Source organism: Vulpes vulpes, chromosome 5 (genome assembly GCF_048418805.1).
Source record: "Vulpes vulpes isolate BD-2025 chromosome 5, VulVul3, whole genome shotgun sequence".
Lineage (NCBI taxonomy): Eukaryota > Metazoa > Chordata > Mammalia > Carnivora > Canidae > Vulpes > Vulpes vulpes.
In genome coordinates, this window is record NC_132784.1 from 70322440 (window position 1) to 70343275 (window position 20836).

At 64.9% G+C, this 20836-nt stretch overlaps 1 long non-coding RNA gene across 1 annotated transcript in view; it reads right to left on the reverse strand.

Annotated features, from left to right (window-relative positions):
• The window catches only part of LOC140599039 (uncharacterized), a 38402-nt gene extending 19355 nt beyond the window's left edge, over positions 1-19047 (reverse strand). The window contains exon 1 of the long non-coding RNA XR_012001692.1: positions 9722-19047. This is a non-coding gene — a long non-coding RNA (uncharacterized lncRNA). The remainder of the gene's footprint in view (positions 1-9721) is intronic.
• Between the last annotated feature and the right edge of the window lie 1789 nt (positions 19048-20836).

Genomic DNA, 20836 nt, shown 5'->3' on the forward strand with positions numbered 1-20836 from the left:
GTCAAGCCAGCAGCAGTGGTGCAAGGGTGTGCCTCCAAGTCAGCAGGGGTCGGGGGAAGAGAAAGGGCTTGTGGAATGGGCAGGACAACCTCCTCCCTGATTCTAGACACTTCTCAGGCTACCTTAGGTCAGGCAACCAACCGCCTGTGGGAGCAGGGGTCCATATGCAGGTGGGAAAGAGCTCCCTCCCTCCACATCGACACCCCCACAGTGGCCATGGGAGGCCCGGGCACAGACGAGCCCTGGGGCAGGGTGCAGCTGCCTCAGCACAGGCTGTAGGAAGTTGCCGGGGCCTGAGGCTGCACAGGGAGCCCCTTAGATGCCCAGCCTGGCCAGGGGTGGGGGGACCCTCAGCCCCTTCACTGCAAAGCAAAGAGCAGAGATAGAAGAAAGAGGCCCCTTGGCCCCCAGAGCCCCAGGAACACCACCGGGGAGAGGTCAGGCCGGGAGTCCCTGGACACCCCCAGATACACATGGGGGATGAGATCCAGCTGGGCCTGTGCCTGGTACCGCCTTGGGGACAGGGCCACCTGCAGGAGGAAGGCCACCTTGTAGGCCTGCCAGCCAGCCAGGCTGCAATTTTGCCGGCCTCCGGTGGCAACCGGGCTGCTCAGACTCCTGAGCCTCTGGCCCCAGGGCCATGGTGTGTCCTGCTCAGGGAAATCAGAGGCCACTGTGGCTGGAAGACCCCCGGCCACCTGGACCCCCAGGCGCTGGCTGTCCACTGCTCCCTGGGGATCCAGGGCAATCAGAAAAGCGCCGGCGACAGTGTTTATTTTCAAATGACATTTTTTAAGAAAAACAGCCTCCCCCAAATGCTTGACCCTGAGTGTGGAATGTGGAGCTGCAAACAGCTGTCCCCTCCCCAGACCCTGCACAGCTCCCTGTTTGTGGGTAGGGGGCCGGGGGGGATCCTGGGGGACACTGGCCGCACGTGGCCGGGGCTTGCATCCTGGATCTGGGCTCTGTTCCTGGTCTCACTGTGTCCCCGGCAGGACGCTGACACCCCCCACCCCCCCACCCCCGCACAGCAGCCCCAGCAGGGACAGCTTGTCTTGGCTAGCCGGACGCGTCACCCCAGGCTCCAAGTGCTTGGACATTTGCTCCCGTGTGGCTCCCACAAGGCAGCCCCGTGCTTCTGCTCCCACTGTGCTCCCAGCCTGTGTCCACCCCAGCCCGCAGCCTCTCCGCAACCTCTCTGCCCTCCTCTGAGCCACCTCTGGGAAACCCTCTGGGAAGCTGGCAAGCCCCCATCCCCACCTGCCTAGAGGGAGGGTCCACAGGCAGAGGCTGGATGGGTAGGGCCCACTGGAGAGGCCCTCGGGGGGAGCAGCTGGCCCTGCGGCCCCTGTCCCCGATGATTTCCAGAGCCTGTCCCCTGCCACGTGCCTGCTGGCCCCTGCTCTTATGTGTGTGACCCCTACCCACAGCTTGGTGGCCGGTCAGAAGGCCGCCTGGGTGGCAGGGAGGCAGGGAGACAGGGAGGCAAGCTGAAGCTGATCCTGACTTGGCTGTCACCCCGGCCCTGGAATCTGCTTCCCCATCCTGCCCCTGGGGGTGTCCCTGCTCTTCCTGGAGGAGGTCCTCCCGCGCCCTCTGCTATGGGAGGGGCAGGAGCACCCACCCAGGCCCTTGCCTTGGCCGGTCGGCCCCCTCATGGCCGGAGCACCCGGTGCAGGATGGCCTCCCCTTCCCCCTCGGAGGGGACAGGCCCTGGGGTCCCTGACAGCCCACTGCAGAGGGGAGGAGGCGCCACGGCTCTGCCCCTGAAACCCTGTGGCTTCCTGTTTCGCAGCCCACAAAGCACTAAAGGCCGGCAGGTCCTGGTACATCAAAGGCCCCGGGAAGCTCATTGTATTGAATTAAGTGTAAATGAACCAGAGGCATGTGGCTTGCATTTCCCACAATTACGCCTGCTCTGGGAGGGCTCCTGGGACGGCCCCCACCTCTGCCCCCTGCCCCTGAGGGGACAGCAGGGAGCCCAAGTTTGGGGTACAAAGAGGCCCCTCCACGTGGACCCCACCGTGGTCTCCCGAAGATAGAGGACCAAGGGCCAGCACTTAGGGTGGCACTGCCCACCTCTGGGCCCCCCTGCCTGCCAGGTGGGCAGCCCCGAGGACTCGCCAGGCCCGGTGCCCTTGGGGTCCAGACCCCCTTCTGTGGACCAAGGATTGCCCACGGCATATCCATGCACCGAGAGCCTGGAGCCCCATGGCCTGAGCCCTCAGCCCCTGAAGGGTCCTATTAGGTGGTGGGGTGGGTGGTGGGGGCTGAAGGGAACCAAACAGACCCTCCGGCCCTCCCCCTCCTACCTGCAGGGGCAAGGGCGCCTCTGAGGTGGGAGTGCCAGGGCCACAGGGTTGCCACAGTCCCCAGGCCCCAAAAAGGAGGCTCCGGGAGGCAGTGAAGCAATGGTGTGGGGGAGTGGGCCCAGGGCCGGGGCGGGCGGACAGTGAGGAGGCCCTAGAGTCAATGACCCAGGGGATTATCTTCTTGGGTCTCTGCACACAGAGTCTCATCTGCAAAGTTGGCTGAGCAAACGGCCAGGAGCCAAGGGTCGGGGAGTTTCGATTGGCGGCCCCCCCACGGCCCCCTGTCTTCCCACGTTGGCCAAGCCCTGCTTTCCCGAGCGAAATCCAGCTCACCCTCTGCCCCCTGTGGGACTTGATGTTCCAGGGGGTCCCGTGGTCCACACCACCCCTCCGGGGCACCCCAGCCCGGTCCCCTGCAGACAGCTCCCCTCAGTGTCCTCACGCCCTGGGGATACCTCTCTCCCCTTGGATCAGAGCCCCCTCTGTGTGGGCAGCAGGATTTTCTGCCTCTTTCTGCTGCAGATCAGCTTGGTCCTGGTGGGGACAGCTGTAATCTTGTCATCCCCAGTCATGCCTGGGCTGGGGCGGGAGTGACTTGGTTTACCTCAGGTCACCAAAGCCCTGGTGGCCCTGCTCGGTCCACTTGGGAGAGAAGTGCCTCCCTTGGGAAGGCCCTGGGACCCCAGAGAGGGGGTGGGGGTGGGGGGCTGGGGCCGGAAGGCAAAGCTGCAGCTCAGAGTAGGCAGGGGTGAGAGGGAGGGGCAGCGTGGGGGTGGGGGAGGCGCCCTGAGCCCCCCTCGGCCCCTCCGAGCAGCTGCTCGGCTTATCCGGGCCCGTTCCCCCTGGTGTGAATGTCCACCATAATCAATCATGGAGGGCTTAGCCCAGGGGGCCGGGGCAGACCTGTCAGCCGGCTCCAAGCGGCAGGGACAGCTGCTATTCCAGAGGGTTCCCAGGGGCCAGACCCACCAGACAGCAGCCTCGGCCCCCTCCTCCGAGGGGCGCCCCCATGGAGAGCCCAGAGCACAGGGACAGAGCCCGGGACCAGACCCCGGTGCAGAGGGTGACACAGAGGCCACACGCTGCAAGAGGCCACCAGCCCAGCCTCTGTTGGACAAGGCCAAGTCCCATGGCTCGGAACGTCCTGGACCCCCGGGCAGTGCTGGCCAAGGCGCAGGGAGGCCCGGAACCTGGCCCCCAGTGGCCTGGGGTCGAAGGTCTTTGCCTGGTTGGGGAAGGCGGGCCAGGCTGACGGATGGGGACAGCTGCAGGCCTCGCTCCCCGCCGGACAGGGCTCCCTTGTCACGCTGGGCCCCCGGCGGCCCCATCCGTCACGGCCCACCCAGGCCCCAAGTCCATCCTGCGATTCCCCTAATCCCCCCGCCGGCTTCTTCCCAACGCTCAGGGCGGTTGGATGCATTTTCCGAATTCCCGGGCACTGCTCCTTCCTCCTCAAATTCCTCGCCCCTCGCCCCGTCCCGCCATGGGAAAGGGCCTCCACTGCCCCGACACATGCTCTGTCTTGGGCCGCTCGGGGGAGGAGCAGCTGGCCGGCCGGCAGCTGTGAGGTGCGGGGGTGCCAAGGAGAAGAGCCCAGATTAGGGGGGCGTCATGGGAAAGCTGCAAGGGAATGCTACCCAGAGCCCCTCCTGCTGGCAGCCCCGTTCCTCTCCCTCTGTGCAGAGAGGCAGATGGGGCTCCCAGCCGGGACCACTGTGTCCTGCTGGCCACGGGCTCTGCCAGGAATGTCCATCTGCCTGGGCTGAGTACCTGGCTCCGAGTGTGGGTATGTGGGTACCAGCCCATCCGCCCTGACACCTGCTCCCGGGGATGGAGGACAGGCCAAGCCAATCCCTGCGCACTGGCCGGCAGGCTCCACAGAGGGGCCTAGGTGGCCACCGGGAGGGAGGGGCTTCCCGCAGGGGCTTCCTCCTGGACAGGGCCAGAGTGTGGGCCGACGGCAGGACAAGGGTGGGGCCGCCCCAGCCGGGTGTTCAGGAGGCAGGTGCCCTGGGGACCTAGGACCCCCTCAGGGGGCAGATGCCACGGGACCTAGGACCCCTATGTCCGGGAGGTCCAGAGGACAGACTGCCCCTGGGCACAGCTGGAAGACTGGCAGGAGTCACCGACATGGCCATGGCGCCACGCGGACAGAGGGCAGGTTCCCCGCTGATAGCAGGGGTCCTCTCTGCCTGCTGGGGAGCCTGGAGGGAGAGCTGCATGTCCACCTTGGGCTCCTCGTGAACATTCCAGGGGCTTCCCCGATCTCTCAGTCCAGAATGGTCCAGGCAGCCCTTTGTCACTGGATGGTGGCCTGGGTGGGCCGCCAGCCCTCCCTGGGGCTCAAGCAGGGCCTCCCAGAAGCTGGTGGGCCTGCCCTGACTCGGTGTCGGCCCTTCCTTCTCCTGGTTTCCCTGGGCATCCTGCAGCAGGCAGTTTACTTTCCAGTTCTTCTATCCCCTTTACATAATAAAAATCAGAATTCTTTCCCCTGCTGGCTGACACAGAACCCCAATGCGCTGTGGCCCCAACCGTCCATCTGAGTTGACTGGAGCCAGCTGTGGCCTCCTTCCTGGGCTGGTCGCCCTAAGTGTGCATCGCCATGCTGTGTGCTCAGAGGCCCTTCTCCCCCGACCTTGTGAAATGGACAGTCTCTAAACACACCCCTGATTCCTTCTGTTTGGCTACCACCACCACCCCCAGGCCTGCCAGGGCCGCCCAGAGGCCTCCCCGTGCCGTGTGCCCTGTGTATCACCTCAGCAGCCACAGCCTGGGCCTAGGGGATCACTCTGCAGAGCCGAAGGGGTGATGCCAGAGGTCATGGGCCGGGACAGCCAAGGATTGGGGTAGGAGGAGAGGAAATCGTCTCCTGGTGGGCCCGGGGCTGTGCAGGCAGGTGCTGAGGTCCTGGAGCCTGGCCAGCAGGATGCCACCTCCCTTCCCCCCCGGGGTCACAGCTGGGGATCCTGCCTGGTGGGTGGGAAGGAACGGTGGGACTCTGTGATGCAGATGCCCTGGGCCTTGCCCTTCCTAGGGTACCTTGCACAGTTTCTGTTTTGTTGTGGTCCAGGACGTGTAACAGAATTGGTCACCCTTGCTGTCTGTGAGGGGACAGTGCCATGGCTCCAAGCACATTCCCGTTGCTGTGAAGCCCTTACTGCCTCTCCAGGGGCCTACCTCTTCCTGAGCGAAGGTCCCGGGACATGCCTGACTTCCTTGGGCCTCACCCCAGTGGGCTGCTCCATGGCACAGGGGAGCCATCTGAGACACAGAAATGTCAGGCTGTCTCCCAGGGTCCCACAGAGCGGGTGGCGGAAGGGGACCCATCCTGAGACAGATGGGGTGCGAGGCAGAGGGGCCGGAGTCCCTGAGGCAGGCACCCAAGCCGACCCGTCCACTGGTCGAGCCTCCGGCCCTGCTGCCTACCTGCCAACCAGAGGGCTGGCTGAGCAGCCCTGACAGCAAAGGGGGGTTCACCTTCCAGCCTCTGGTTGTCATTAGCTGCTCCTGGGTGGGAGGGGGCCCCGCAGCCAGCGAGGGTCGAGGCTAGTGCAGGGCACCTGGGCCTCATTATCCTTGAGTGCTGGGGTCTGAGTACGGTGCAGGGGATGAAGGGCTGCCTGCCCCCCCTCTGGGCCAGCGTATTGGGACCTTCGCCAGAGTGGAGCTCAGCCGGGCTCCCCTCGGGGCCCGAAGGGGTTCATGGAAAGCTTTGCCCTACAGGAGAATAGGCTGGAAGGGTGGGGGTTGGGGCTGGATCCTAGTCCTTTCCTGACACCATGGGGTCCCTCTGGCCTTTGCCACGGTGACCTGGGGTTTTGCGGTCAAGGCCACCATCAACATCCCATTGCTGATAGGCGGGAGAGACTAGAGCATCTTTCCCACCAGCCCCATCCTGAGAAAGACCCTCCAGGCTCTTCCCTGTGTGCCCCCACCCCAGGAAGCCTCTAGCACGCAATGGGGTCAGGAGGCTGTTGAGCAGAAGTCAACCATGGCCTGGCATCTCCAAGGTGCCTGGGATCCCAGGTCTGCAGCCACAGGAGCCCTGGGGCCCCCAGGGACCCCCCACAAGGTGCCTATCAGCAAACACCTTCAGCTCGCAGGGGCTGGCCAGGCCCATGAAGGAAGAGGTGGCCATCCAGGGTTGGACCCCTAGCTCAGACCAGAGCGAGGCTGGAGGTTCCAGCCCCATCTGGGACAGGGGCCTGCAGGGAGGATGCTCAGGGCTTGGGTCAGGGGCCCCGGGCCGGTTCCAGCGCCTGAGCAGAGGGTTGCACTCGCATCCCCATCCGGTCACCCCAGAGCTGGGGAAGGATCCCGTGGCCCTCCCGGCTGACCACAGGAATGTGCAAGATGGCTGCTGGGGAGAGGCAGGCTGGCAGGGCGGGCGGGCGGGCGGGGCCGGCCTCCGTGCGGCTGACCTGAGTGATGGGAGCACATCCCGACCTTGGCGTCATCACCTCCGTGTTTTTACCCACTGAACAAATATACACTAAATGAGGCACAAATGATCACGGCCAAAGGAACGGCCGATTCTGTCCTTTCTTCTTAATCCCTTTGGCTTAGGGTTTCCCCGGCCTGGACAGCCTGTCCGGGGGGAAGGCTGCCCAAGGGCACACGGGCATCCGTCCGGGGACATTCAGGCAGTGACCAATCCCTGGCTGCCCCGGCGTGCACCCTCCACCGTGGGCCTTTTCCCAGCCGGCCGGTGTGGGAGCGGCCACTGTGGGTCTTCGAGACTTGGGGAGATGGTCAAGGATGGACTGATGGAGACCGGCATGCGGCCATGTCTGTGGGGAAGGAGGAGCACGGGCCAGCATGGAGGACATCTTTGCCGTCCCCTCGGCCAAGCCACCAAAGCAACCCTCTCCCCCACACTCCCAGCACCAACCAACCCGGAGACCACCCTGGGCCGGAGCCCAGCACGGCCACCGCCGCCGCGTCTTGGCCGTCCAGCTCAGGACAGGTCAGTCCCCACATGTCTAGGCTGGAGTGAGTCCTGGAAGGGCCTCAGGGTCCTGCTGGGGCGTAGGAGGGCCAGGTGAGGGCCCGCCGTGTGCTCGAGCAGCCTACTAGAGCTGGCTGGGTGGGGCACGTGTCCTAGAGAAAGGTGAGGCCTCCGTTTGGCCGCCATCACAGGAGGAGAGTCCCCCCAACTCCAGCTCTGGGCTGCAGGGTACTCAGATGCCACCTGGAGATGGCTGCCCTTCCCTCCAGCCCCTGCAGGCTCTGGAGCCCCTTGGAACCCCCTGGAACTCCCCAGAACCCTGCCCCAGCCTGGGGAGGAACTCTTCTCCCACAGGAAGCAGCAAGTGTCCCCAGTCCCACCTAGTTCTGGCCTGTTTCCTCCCATGGTGGCTTCCTAGGAGATGGAGAGCAGAGCCCCCCCTGCCCCCCGCCGGAGAATCCTTGGGTCCCGGAAGGGTGCCCTCCTCGCAGACAAACACGCCAGCCCCTGTTCCCCGGGATGAGTAAGCTGCTGCCGTGGGTCCCACTTGCAACCCTACTGGTTTTGGGAAAAACAGACCTCATCAGGAGAGAGCCCCTGTGCCCCTCGCCCTGATTCCCAGCCCCCAACCCCATTGGGCTGGGAGTAACCAGGACCCTGATCCACACCTCTCCACCGTGTCCCACCCACCCCCACCCTGGTCTTGAGCTCAATGAAGCATTGTTCTGAGACTCCCTCCAGATGCCACCCAGCTCCAACCCAGGGGAGGGGGATAGGGCTGCTGTACCCTCATGTAAGAGGACAGAGGCCCAGAGAGGACAGAGACCAGTGAGGTGAGGTCCACACTGGCCTGGATGGGGTCCTGCCTTCCTCACCCCAAGGGAAGTACTGGGCACCACTCATCAAATGGAGGGTCCTGGGGATGGAGAGGGATGAGTTGAGTGGCTTGGGTTTTCTAGAAGGTTCCTCCATATTTCTTCTGATTGAGTTACTCCATGCCACTTAGCCAGGCTGGGCTTCCTCTGGGCCTAATGTGCCGAGGTGCCCTCAACGAGGGCCCCCACTTCTGGCCATGAGCAGAGCACCTGCCCTGGACCCCAGTCCCCAGGGCCCTGCCCCCAGCCCAGGGGAGGAGGGCATGCAGCCAGTCCTGGACACAACCATCTCAGCAGACCCCATCTCCTCTCTGCTCCCCATGTGGCCCAAAGATGCCCCAGCCTCTTGGTGGGGACCAGCGGCCCTGCATACACCCTGCACTCCGCTCACCCGCCTACCCCACCAAACTCCGAAATACATTTCTGTGTTCAAATGTTGCGTCTGCTCCCGGAGGGAATGCCTGTCCGCCCACCTGCCCACGGCCCAGCCCAGGCCTGCTCCGGGCCACCGGGAGGCTGAGAGTGCCCACAGCACACACCGGCGTCACAAAATGGTGGTCCGTCTTGCCTCCCTTGGAAAGAAAGACACTGCTCTTTGGCCAAATGGGTGCTGCTCCATCTCTCTGCAGTCCCATGTCCAGCCTCCATAGCTCCCTCTACCCCAAGGAGCGGCCATCAGGACTCCCCGAGTCCATGGTCCTAGCACCCGGCCAGGAGGACACTCTGCTGATGGAGCCCCTTCCCCAGGACCAATCGTCCATCCTCCTGGCTCATCCCCAGTACCCTTCCTCTTTTTCTAAATGCACACGTTGTCCCCACGAAGACCCTCCATCCTTCCCCAAGTGCTCCCACCTGCCCTGCCCGCCTCATCTGACCGACAGCCTTCCCTCTGTCCTATGTTCTCTGCTCTCGGAACCTTGCGTCTCGCTGCTGGGCCTGTCTCCCACCATGGCCGGGGGGCGGCAGGTGAGACCAGGCTCAGATAAACGTTGGGCTGTGCAGATGTTGGTCTCGAGATGTTGCTGACCACCCAAAGAGGAGGTCCCAGGGTGGGGTTGGCGCGCAGGTAGGTGGGTGGGTGGGCCAGGGGACCAGGAGCGCAGGCTGTTTCCCTGCAGGAAGAGGTGCAGGAAGGTTTGCACCCAGAGGCTGCCAGAGCCTGCCCCGGGCCTGGGGGAGGGCTCTCCCTCAGAGCCAGGCAGGGCCATGTCTGGCCGGGGCAAGGAAGTGGCTGCCCCATCAGGTCCTAAGCTTCCTGGTTGGACTCGGAGCAGCTGAGTGCCGGTTGCTACGGGAACCACGCGTGGCTCTGGCCTGGAGTCCACCATGTTGCAGCCCTGGGCAAATGTGCATGGCTGTCCCCTCCCTGAGTCACCGTGGGATCCCCGACCAGAGCCTCATCCCAGTCCTCAAGGGACCCCTGTGGGACTGGATTTGGGGCTCATGGAAATGTGAGGAGCCCAGGATCCAGAAAGAACCCAACTACCAGGCCAAGATGGCCAAGACCTTACTTGGACAGGGCTTTCCATCCCAAGGGATGTGCTGCCATAGTCCGGATCCAGTCTCGTGGGGCCGTGGCCACCTACCGGGTTCCAGGCAGGTCTGGGACGCCCTCCTCTGGGGGCTCTTTCACCTCTGTCTGCAGCGGGAGTGTAGCTGGCTGAAGGAGGAAGCAAGGGTGGCTGGGTGGGGAGGGCAGGGTGCCTTGGCCGCCTCGCTCCCCGCTGGGAACTGGGGACATCAGGAGGAGACAGGAAGGCGGGCAGAGGGAGGAGATCCAGGCGCAGGGGTCTCAAGGAGGGCGGGCAGCATGGCGGGGAGTGTGCTCCAGGGAAATGGTCGTGCCCCTGGCATGCGGCGGGTCCTGGCGGCTTGCTCCCCCGGAGGCGTGCCACGTACCGCCTAGCCGGGCTCTGTGTGCTGCGTGTGGACTTTGTAGAAAGTGCTGACCTGCTGAGCCCAGAAGCCAGGCTCGGAGGGGACAGGAAGGAGCTTGCTGTCCACAGGGGCATTACATTTCCAGGGCACCGTGGCCACCAGATCCACCGGCTCTGTGCCTGGGGCCGGGCTTGCCCGAAGGCTCTGGCTGGGCTGTTGGCCGCTTCCAGGGAGAGGGTTGAAAGCCCACCTTTGCCTGGTATCCCCATCCGGGTCCCCCCATTGCCTCCTCTAAAACCCCGGACAATGGTGTGTGTGCCTCTCCCTTGGGACCAGGATGAGGAGGCAAGCCGAGGGACCCGCCAACCCTGCTGGGCACCCCTGCACCCCACCCCATTCCCTCTGCTCCCCTCAGGGACCCCACCTGACCTAGGGCTAACTAGCTCCCACCAGGTGTCAACCAGGTGACAACCAGGGCCTCGATGGGCTGTCCTCAGGGGCCCCGGGCTGCGGGAAGGGGTCTCTGGGGGCCGGGAGAGCTGGGGCTTAATGGGGGGCTTAAAGGGCAGCAGGGAGAGCTCAGGGTGGCCCCAGTTCCTGTCTCCGGCTCCAGCTGGTCACTCTCTGGGGGTCCTGGGCAAGTGAGTGGGCCACACCACGATGTGAGGGGAATGCCACGGGGCTAAGTCCAGGGATCTACTGGGGGTCCTGAGAAAGGAAAGGAGGAGGGTGTGGGAGGGGGCACTGGCCAGAGGCAGGCCCGGTCATCCTGAAATGTGGTGTGGCAGAGAACCAGACCTCGTACAGGCCTGGAGAGGTCATGGGGTCAGGGGCTTGGACCTGAGCCTGAAAGCCCCCAAGGAAAGTGCGATGGGAAGCAGAAGGAAGGACCCTAGAGGGACCGGGCTGTGGGGAAGGATGTAGGACACAGGGGTGGGACAGGCCAGGGCCCGGCAGTGTCAGGAACCCTGTCCTTCCTGCCAGGACAGGGATGGACAGAGAGGGGCCACAGAGACGCACCAGACTCCCTGGGCTGCGGAGTGGACTGGCACTGGGGTGGGAGGCTGTGTCCTGTAGGTGGTGGGAAGTAGAGCAGGAATGGCTACAATGTCTTGGGGGGTACAGAGAGGAGGTGGGGGCAGCGTCCAGCATAGGCAAGGTCACATGGGCCTGGCTGACGTTAACGAGCAGGGCCGGTAGGACTCTGAGCCCGACCGGCTTTGGGGTGTCAGGTCCCAGGCTGCTGTGCTGGGGCAGAGGGGGCTGGGGGCCAACTTGGCCAGAGTGTGGGTGGGACGGGGGTGAGCCGAGCCGGTGGTGTGGAGCTCCCCTCCACCCCATTGGCCGCCCCACCCCCACCTCCGGCCCACCGCCTGCCCGCTTGCTCGGGGGCTTCTGGATTCCATCACGTGTCACAGCAATCTGGCTGTGACATAATGAGGCAGGCCGGGGTCAGCGGGGTGACCTCTCGTGGCCCCAATGGTTGGAAATCCCCAAATCAAAATGACCCAACAGTCGAGCTCGACGCTGGATTTTCCAAGCGGGCTCCTTCAATTACCCAGAGGCAGGAGCAGGAGCAGCCAGGCCACTTAGATTACTGCTTCCCCCGGAAAGACGGACGGACGGCCGCCCCGCGGGGCCCGGGACCACCTGGGGTCCCCAGCAGGGCCCCCAGCCTGAGGCTCACCCCTCCTGGGGCAGGGGCTGACCTCACTCCAGCAGATGTGAGCAGGGCGGCCTGGAGCCAGCTACACACACGGGACAGAGGATAGTGGACGGCAGAGCACCAGACACAGGGTGACCCTGTGCCAGCGTCGGCACCCGCCATGCAGTCCAGGGGTCAGGGCCGCCCCAGGAGCTGTTGTGGCCGGACCAGTGCCTGGTGTCCAGGGAGGGGAGGCATAGTACGGTGGGGAGGGGTGCCGGCCACACAGCATGCCCTCCTGCCCTTGGGTTCAGCCCCGTGTGAGCAACCTTCTTGTCCCTCCCATTCCAGGTGTTCCTTGGAAAAAAAAAAAAAAAAAAACTTTTCAAACTACATGCTGAAAACTTCAGCATGAAAATTTAATGTCAGAAACCCATAATCTTTTTCCCAGAGATAAGACACAGCCCCGTGAGGAGCAGCGAACCGGATCCCTGTAACCCAGAGAGCGGCCACTGGCAGGGGCGGGCAGGGGGCTGGGGCTCTGCAGGGTCAGACATGCAGGGGGCTGGGGGAGCTCCAGCAGGGACACCCCCACCGCAGGCACCACCACCCCCAACCTCCGGAAAATGTCTGTCTCCCGTCCGTCCTTGGGGTGGACTGGCCTCCCCGGTGTGGGGACCAGACATTTCTGTTGCCGAGGAGGCTCAGGTGTCCCCGTGACGCCCACGGCTTCTCCTTCAGACCCTAATTTAGGCCTTGAGGCTCCCGGATGGCTCAGGTTGCCGACAGCTGATCCAGGAAGGACAGCTTGGCCATGGCCACACACGACCTCTCTGAGAAGTGTCCCTCTCCGTCCTGGTCAGCAGCGCCGCCCTTGGGGAAGATGATGCAGGCACGTTTGTGCTTCCAGGCCCATGTCCTTGGGGGACACTGTCTCCGGCCCCAGACCCTGGCACTGGTTCCGTATCAGCTATCAGCCCCCCCGGCCAAGCCCAGGCATGGGTGTTGGGCATTCTGAAGTGCCTTGCTCTGCGCCCCCCCCCGCCGCCCCCCCCCCACCCCGTGCCAGCCGCAGGGGTTGGGGGCAGAGGTGAACCCAGCGCCCCCATGTGCACTTGCCTGCTTTTCCCAGAGAGGCAGTTGGGACGATTCTAGGTGGTCCCCGACCACCCCCACCGGGAACAAAGCCTCCACCTCAGCCCTCAGAGGACACCCAGACCCCGGCCCCCTGCCTCCCCTGACCAGCATCACCACACAGACTGGGCCGTCGGTAACCCTAGAAGCTGGGAGTCCCCTGGGTGCATGGGTGCCAGACCCTAAACGCTGGAGCTGCATTCCAAGGGAGGGAGTGGTTTGAAGTGACCTTTAAGGAATTGGCCTGGCGTGGGGGCAGGGGCCCCCCAGGCTGCAGGATGCCAGTGGACTGTCCTCTTTCATCGTGTGACACTACTGCCCCCGTCAGGCAGCTGCCCTTGGGGCAGTGTCCTAGTGACCCTCCCCAGCCCTGCTCTGCAGGGTCCTAACATCTGCTGTGCAGGTCTCTGCAGGACCCTAACATCCTTAGGTGTGAGGGGGCTAGGGCAGGGTCATCGCGTCCCCCCTCCTTAGTGGAGGGGACATCTGGACTGGGGGTCATGTGTCCTGTGAGCTGATGGTCCGAGGGCCCCCAGAACTTGCGTTTCCAGTGGCCTGAGCCCCACTCCTGACACACTCCAACATCCTGGGGACCCTGGACCCAGGGGGTACCCAGCCACCTCACCGCAACGCCCACCCGCCCATGTCCCCCAAGGCACAGGCCAGGGTGTTCTGGCTTGGGGGCCGGCTGGGCAGGGACAGGACAGGGGCACACACGTCCCAGGCCATGGCTGGAGTGAAGCCAGCCCGCGAGCTTCTTCTCCCAAACTTGGCGGTGTCTCCAAGGCGGTCCCACCCCCTTGAGGGGACGACCAGGAGTCAGGGGGCCACTCTGTTGTGGGCTGTTTGCCGGCCCCTCCCGGCGTTGCCGTGGAGATGACACGGGGTGCGGCCCAGGAGCCATACCTCAGAGGTGACTAAGTGTGCCATGCCGCCCGTTATAGCGCCCAGCGCCCTCCGGGGCCTCTCACACCTTGGCCCCCGGCCCCCGGCCCCCAGCAAGAATGTTCCATGAGCCCCGTGGGCAAGCATGTGGCCCGGCATGCCAGGCCGAGCGCGCCGGGCCGGCGCCTGCTCCCCCCAACCGGCCCGAGCCTGCGGCCGCACCGCCGCCCTGCCCTCTGTGCTCCTTTCCTCGGGCCCCCGCTTCCTGGTACGAGAGGTTTCCTGCATTTCCTGCGTTTCTATCTGGTCCCTGCGAGCAGACCCTTGGCGGTGGCGGGCGCTCTTCCTGCCCCGCACCCCGGCCGCCCCGCACGGCACCCCTCACTCCCTAGGCCGTGCTGCGGTGTCTGACCCCTCTCCTGGGGGCGGGGAGGGGGTGAGATCCACTGTCACCTCCTCCCTGGGACCCACACTCGGCACCCCAGTCCATGGGGGGGACCCCAGGGCCGGAGAAGGAGCCTGTGTCAGGAGCCGGGCCTGGGGCTGCGGGACGCCAGGGTCCTGCTGCCAGCAGAGCAACCCCTTCCACCCGCCCCCTGCTCCTGGGGGCTCCGGGGGTCTGCAGGGTCCCGGTCAGCAGCCCCTGGGAAAGGCGAGGTCAGGGGGCTCAGAAAGGCTACTTTGGCAAGCCCGTGTTGACCGACGGGGACAGCTGCACCCTGCCTCCCCAGGCTGTTCCCGTCTTAGCAGGAGTCAGGGAGGGCCGGCACGCGGGCTTCCCGGCATCCAGGCGGGCAACACGATATTTCCAGATAAAGGGCATTCCTGGAGCCCCTCATCACTGTCCTCGGGCAGCTGTCGGCTCCGCTTACCCCCTAAGCCCCACAGGAGGCTCAGAGCAGCTTTCCCATTCCATCCCGGCCGAGGGGCCAAGGCAGATTTAGCCGGGGTGAGGCGGGGTCCAGGGCAGGCAGGGGATGTTCTGGGAGGTGAGGACAGGCAGGATGGGACCAGCAGCTGCTAACTAATCCCCCCAGGCCTCCTGCAGGACCAGCCCCACAAGGCCTCTGGCCTGGTTTTTATTTTTAGGAGAGGCATCTTCTAGAACTAGTGCTGCCCTGTCCTGGGGACACAGGGACAGGCTCAGCACGGTCACGCGCCAGGTGGCCCCCAGAGCCAAGTAGACCTGGGTGGGTGGGTGCCCAGGTCCTGGTACCAGGACAACCTCAGTGCTGGAGTTCTGGGTAGATGTGCCCACGAGACACTCAGCAGTGGGGGGAGGGGGCTGGGGTCCTTTTCCAAAGCCCCTCAGGGACCAGCCTGAGGGGTAAGATGGCCAGCTACCCACTCCCTCATACACCTCTCACTGGAGGCCCCAGGAGCACCCGAGGGTGGAAGGGAGCCATTCACCAGTCCAGGCAAGGGACGTGCCCACTCTGGGGCCGGGGCAGGGGGGCGGGGGCAGGAAGGAATCAGGTAACCACGGGCTTGTTTCCTTAAATGGGAAAAACCCAGCAGTGGCATGAAGCCCCTGTCGTCGGTGGACCTCCTGGAACCAGACAAGGCATCTGGACGGGACCCAGGAGCCAGGGAGGAAGCAGGGAGACAGAGGCCAGGGCCTGGCCAGGCAGCAGGAGACAGCACTGGGGGCTGGGGCGCGGGGACCCCTCGGTACAGGCGTGATTGCTCAAGGCCTGAGCCAGACTCTGATGCCCTGGGAGCATCGAATCGCTGAAATTCCTCCCTCAACCGGCTCACTCCAGAACCACAGGCAGCTCTGGGACAGGGCGGGTCAACCTCTCCTCCTGACCTCGCCACTGTCACCCCAGGGTCAGGGGCCAGCAGACCCAATGGCATCTCCATGGACGTGGCGTGATCAGGGGCCCATGGGGCAGGGACTACGGGTCCGCTCCAGGGGGTGTGGCGCCCACTTCTGGCACCGCCTTGGGGTCTGGACAATCTCATCTGGGGTCAGACACCCCGTGAGCCTTCCCACCACATGACAGCTTGTCAAGGACTCCAGTAAGCCCCCGCCTTGTGAGCCCTGCCACACCGTGGCCATGTGAGGGAGCTCATCCCCAACCCGGCGCCACGCCCTGCAGGGACACGGATGTGGCAAGCCATCGGGTGGGCGGGACACAGTGACAGGCAGCCATGGGGACAGAGCAGGCTGGCACGCCTGGGTGGGGAGGGGGCCTGACACCAGGGGTGGGGGTTCCTGGGAGCAGGGCCCCCTGGCTCCTCCCTGGACGGCAGGAACATTCCCACCTTTCCCACAAAGATGAGACCACAGTCGAGGGCCTCACAGGCTCGAGGGGAGACCGGGAACCCGGCCCCTGTCTGTAAGGCTCTACGCTTGCTCTGCACCCCAACATGCTGTCCATGCGCCCAGAGCAGCTGGAGGCCCCTGCCTGGGGAGCAATGCCACTGTCTGCCTGCCACTAAGGGCCCTTGGGCAGCCCTGCATGGCTCCCTGAATGCTGGGATGGCCCTACATGTCCAGAGGCTCCGTTGCCTGCCATCAGTCAGTGCTGGGGCCTTAGAGAGCAGGGCAGCCTTGGGGGGATACAGAGGAGGGAATCCTGCTGGTGGCCCTGCCATCCTGGCCACCACAACCCAGGTCCCATGGGCAGCTGAGGTTCCAGCAAGGGTGGGTGCCTTCACAGCAGACCCTGGCCACTACCCTGGCTGCCTTCCTAACCAGCCAGCATGCGTCTCGGTGGGGCCTTTGATCTGGCCTTTAAGGGCCACCTTGCTGACGAACAATCACAGGTGCCCCCTCTGTGCCCTGGTTGGCTTATCATCTAGACTCCCCTACTGATGGCTCCGAGCTGGGTGCCTCCAGGCTCTCATTCCACTCACGGGTCAGGAGGCCATTCTTGGTGGTCACCTGTGACCTCCCAGGCCTGCTGCTGTGGGGCGGCACTGTGGGATGGCCCCTCACTCAGGGCTAGCTCCATGTTGAGAGGAGCCCAAGATGCGGCCCCAACTCTGAGGGGCTGCACCTGCCCCTTCCAGCTTGGCCTCTTGGGGCAGGTCAGCCTCTGCATGTGGCTGTGGCTGCCCCCTCCACCAGCCCCTGTCCTGAGGATGTTCAGCCAACCAGTTGTAGCTTTGGTGACCGAGGCAGGCAGTGGGGGTGCAGGGCGGAGGGCATGCCCTGGGGCTCAGGGGAGCCAGGGAGCGAGGCAGGAGCCCCCAGAGCTGCTGGAGCCCCGCTCCTGGGGCCACCCCTCCCCCGGGCTCCCAGTGCTCACTTATGTGCTTACATAGGCGTGCGTGCACGCGCACACACACGTGTGCACACATGTGCACGCATGGCCCGGCGGGAAACAAGGCCTCTCCAGCGTTGGGCTCGCGCGGCCCCCCCTCTGGCAGCAGACGTGGGGTTTTATTAGTGCTACAAATCAGATATCACACAGTTTGGGGCTGACATGGTTTTTATAAGAATTATTTAGGGCCCTGGCCGCCGGTGGAGTCCTAGGGAGAACCTGGTGAGGACAATCCAGCTGTTTGGGCCGTCGGAATTCCCGACACTTCGTAAAGTGAAGGTATGGAAGGCCAGCACGTTGTTCTGTTTAAGGGGGCGCCCACCCCTGCCCTAGGCCCGCCGCAAGGGCTTCTGGGAGGCACCTCCCCCGCGCGGTGGCGAGCAAAAGCCTGCCTCTGCATGGGGTGGGGGCTGGGCCTGCGAACACCCACCTGGGGGCACTGAGCCTTCCGCTCCCTGGCCTCCCCAGCTCCCTGTGTAGGATCTCTGAGCTTACCCTCCTGGCGGGCAGTGGATGGGCCTTGGACGCACACCCCCGGGCAGGGGCTGTCCGGCTCCCTCTGCGCCGCAACCCCAGGCCTGTCACCACTCAGCCAGCAGGTCAGCAGCTCAAGGGGCCGTCCTCAGGCTGCCCCAACACCATAGGGAACGTCACAGGGCCAGGGCTGCCTGGGACGCTCTCAGGGACGCTCTTGGGGACCCGGACAGCTATGCAGGGTTTTGATGCCTGCATGGAGGGGGTCACACTCATGAGTTGGGGACATCCCTGGTGGAAGCAGTCGGCAACCATCTCGTAGCCTCATGCTGCCCTAAGGAGTGAGGGCAGTGCACCTCACCTCTGACCTGCAGACTCCTGTCCTTGGGGGGCCAGGCAGGCGGGGCATCGTCATTGCTGGACAGCCTCTGAATCCCATGCAGAAGAGCTGCGGGGTGGGGGGTGCTTTGGGGCTCTTGCCTGTCATGCGCCTCAAGGAGGGGGTGTTGCAGAGACCCGGTGTGTGTGGTGGGGGGGAGGACAAAACACTCGCCATGCCCTGGGGTGTGGGGGACACCAAGGAGGGCCTGTGGCAGGGGCTCTGCGCAGGGAGGGCCGAGGGCCCGGCCAAGGGAGGCAGAACTGGCCCAGGCAGGGAGCAGAGACCTGCATGGGGGGGGGGGGAGGGGGCTGGGGTCTCCCTCCCCCGCCCGCCCCTCCCCCGGCCCGGCCTTGAGCGGGAAGGGAAGCAAGCCGGCCTCTCCTCCCTCGCCATCACGTCAGGGCTCCAGCATCCATCCGAGGCGGCCGAGGCCAATCAAAGCCAGATGTGGAGGCAACACAAGAATGCTGATGATTCTGACTAGGAAAAGCCCTATTTACCAAGAAATAATGAAGTGATTTGGGGGATTGGTGCTGGGATGACCTCAGTCGGGAAGGAGTAAACGCAGATGCCGAACTGGTCTCCCAGGGCCAGGCGGGGAGAGAGCAGGGCTAGGGTTCCCGCGGGCAGGCAGTGGGGCCTTGGCAGTGGGTGCTGTTCCTGTGGGCAGACCTGGGGGGGATGAGGCCTGGCCCCTTCGTTCGCCCTGAAAGCCGTGGAGCCTGGGGCCAGTGAGGGCAGCAAGAGGGGCCTCCCTGCAGTGCAGCTTCGGTGGGAGGCCCGGGGCAGCTTGCAAGGCAGGCGTCGGGAGAGGAGGGCTCCTGCTTTGCCCTGAAGGGACTTCGAGTCAGTTGCAAAGATAGGACAGGCACCTGCACGCAGGGCGACCAGGGCTCGGCCCGGGGCCCCCGGACATGTGGGGAGCAGCCCACACTCTATGGGCCCCACACCTGGGCAAACAAGGATTCCCGAGTGTGCAGGCGGGGTGGCATGTGAGGGGAGGGGACCCCAGGTGCAGCCTTCAGGGAAGGAGCAGCACAGGGGCTGGGGTCCCCGGGGGGCTGAGACCCTTCCCTGCGCCAGCCTCAGGGGACTGGAAGCTCCCCACCCTCCTGCCCCGGCTCTGTCCAACCCCACCCTGGTGCTCGCCTGGTCCAGGCCTCAGTGGTGGGGAAGGCAGAGGGCACAGCTCATCTCTGTGCGGCCTCCTTAGGGAGAGAACTGGCTTTCCCCAGGGGAAGGGCAGCCCCGCTGGCATGAAACACTCCAGGGGAAGCACCCAGTCCTCCCCGGGGGGCAACGCAGACATGTGTGCACCGAAACAACCCCAGTGTCTGCCACTGAGAAGAGATGAGACGACTTGGAACCCACCATGGAACATCACTGGGCCTAACACACGGCATCCTGACGCGTGCGACGATATGGACCCACTGGGGGGCATCACGCCGGCCCCCGGAGATGGCACGGGGCAGGCCCCATGTGCGTGACATGCCTGGGACAGGCAAGCCCGCAGACACGGAGAGCAGATCTGGCCGGCAGGGGAGGGGTGGGGGGAGCGAGGAGGGCTGGCCGTGGGGCGCAGGGCAGCTTTCTGGACAACACAAACATGTTTTAAAATGGATCAGTGATAGAGACACAGCTCTGCGAATGTACTCAGACACCTCAGGACATACTTGCAGTGGGTGGGTGGTAGGGTATGTGAGCTATGTCTCAATAAAGCCGTTTGAAGATAGAAGAGGACGTGCATGCCCTGCCTGCCCTGCCCTGTGTGCCGGGAGGGAGGCCCCGGGTCAGGCACACAGCCTCGGCTCTGGCGGGAACGGGGGCCCGGGGCGGGCAGCTCACCACCCAGCACCTCGCCCACGCCTCACCCGGCTCCAAACTCCCAGGGTGGGACATGGGGCCATCACGTCTGGCTCAGCGGGCTCCCTGGGTTTGGCGGTTCCCCAGTTATGCTCCTGCACCCGCATCCCCTTGCACACACTAGCAGAATTTAGGGTCACATGAAAGCCGGGAAGTGGGAGGGGGACCCCAGAGCTGCCTTCCAGAAGGCCTGGGTGGGGGTGGGGGATGAGAGGAAGTGCTGTGTGTGCATTCCTGGGCCTAGGTCCCTTGCTGGGGCATGGGGGCCAAGGGAAGGGGGCTCCTGGGGAGGGGGTACGCAGGGAGGCTGGACAGCAGGGAGCCCACCCGATGACGGGGGCGCAGGGGAGAGGGTTCGGGGCTGCAGGAGCTGTGGGGGACCCTCCCCCCTTCCCTCCCTCCCAGCAGAGGGCCCGGCCAGGCGGGTGGGTGGGGTGGGGGCCCCTGCCCCTGCCCGGCTCCAGGCTGTTATCTGCAGTCTGTGACTTAAGCCATGTCTTAGGAGCTGGGGAGACAGCGTGGTGCAGCCCTGGGGAGGACTCGCCGGCCCTCGAAGAAGAAAACCAGCCGCTGGCGGAGAGACTGTGGCCAGATGGGTTTCCGCTCTGTCCCGGCGGCCTGGGGCGGCTGGGCCTCACCTGGAGCTGCTGGGGGGGTCTGGGATGTGTCCCTGGGGGCCCGGGGCCCGCCTGCCGCAGCTATAACTCATCAGTACAGACCAGGAACTGAGCAGAGCAGCAGTCCCCAGGGCCCTTCCCGGCCCCAGCCCCCCTCGGCCGGCCCTGCCCTGCCCCTCCGGCCTCTGCCTGCCTGTAACCTGGCGTCCCCCCGTCTCTCATTCCCTCTTGCTAAGTAAACAGACCTCCCACATGGCGACAGAGGAACATCACAGAAGATGGGGGGCTTGAGGAGGGAGTAGCACTGGGGCTCTCACTCTTTCCCTCTGTCCACACACTTCCCCCACAAGCTGGGGCCCGGGACGCTCCCCGCAGGACCATCCCCACGGGAGGGGGACTCGAAGCCCTGGGGTCAGTGCCCAGCCCCGTGAGAGGGGCCCACCATGTGGGAAACCCCTCCTATGGTGTCCCGCTGCACAGGACGGGAGACACTGAGTCACGGCCAAGACAACCACACAGCCATTGTCTCAGGGGCAGAGACGGAGGGGCCT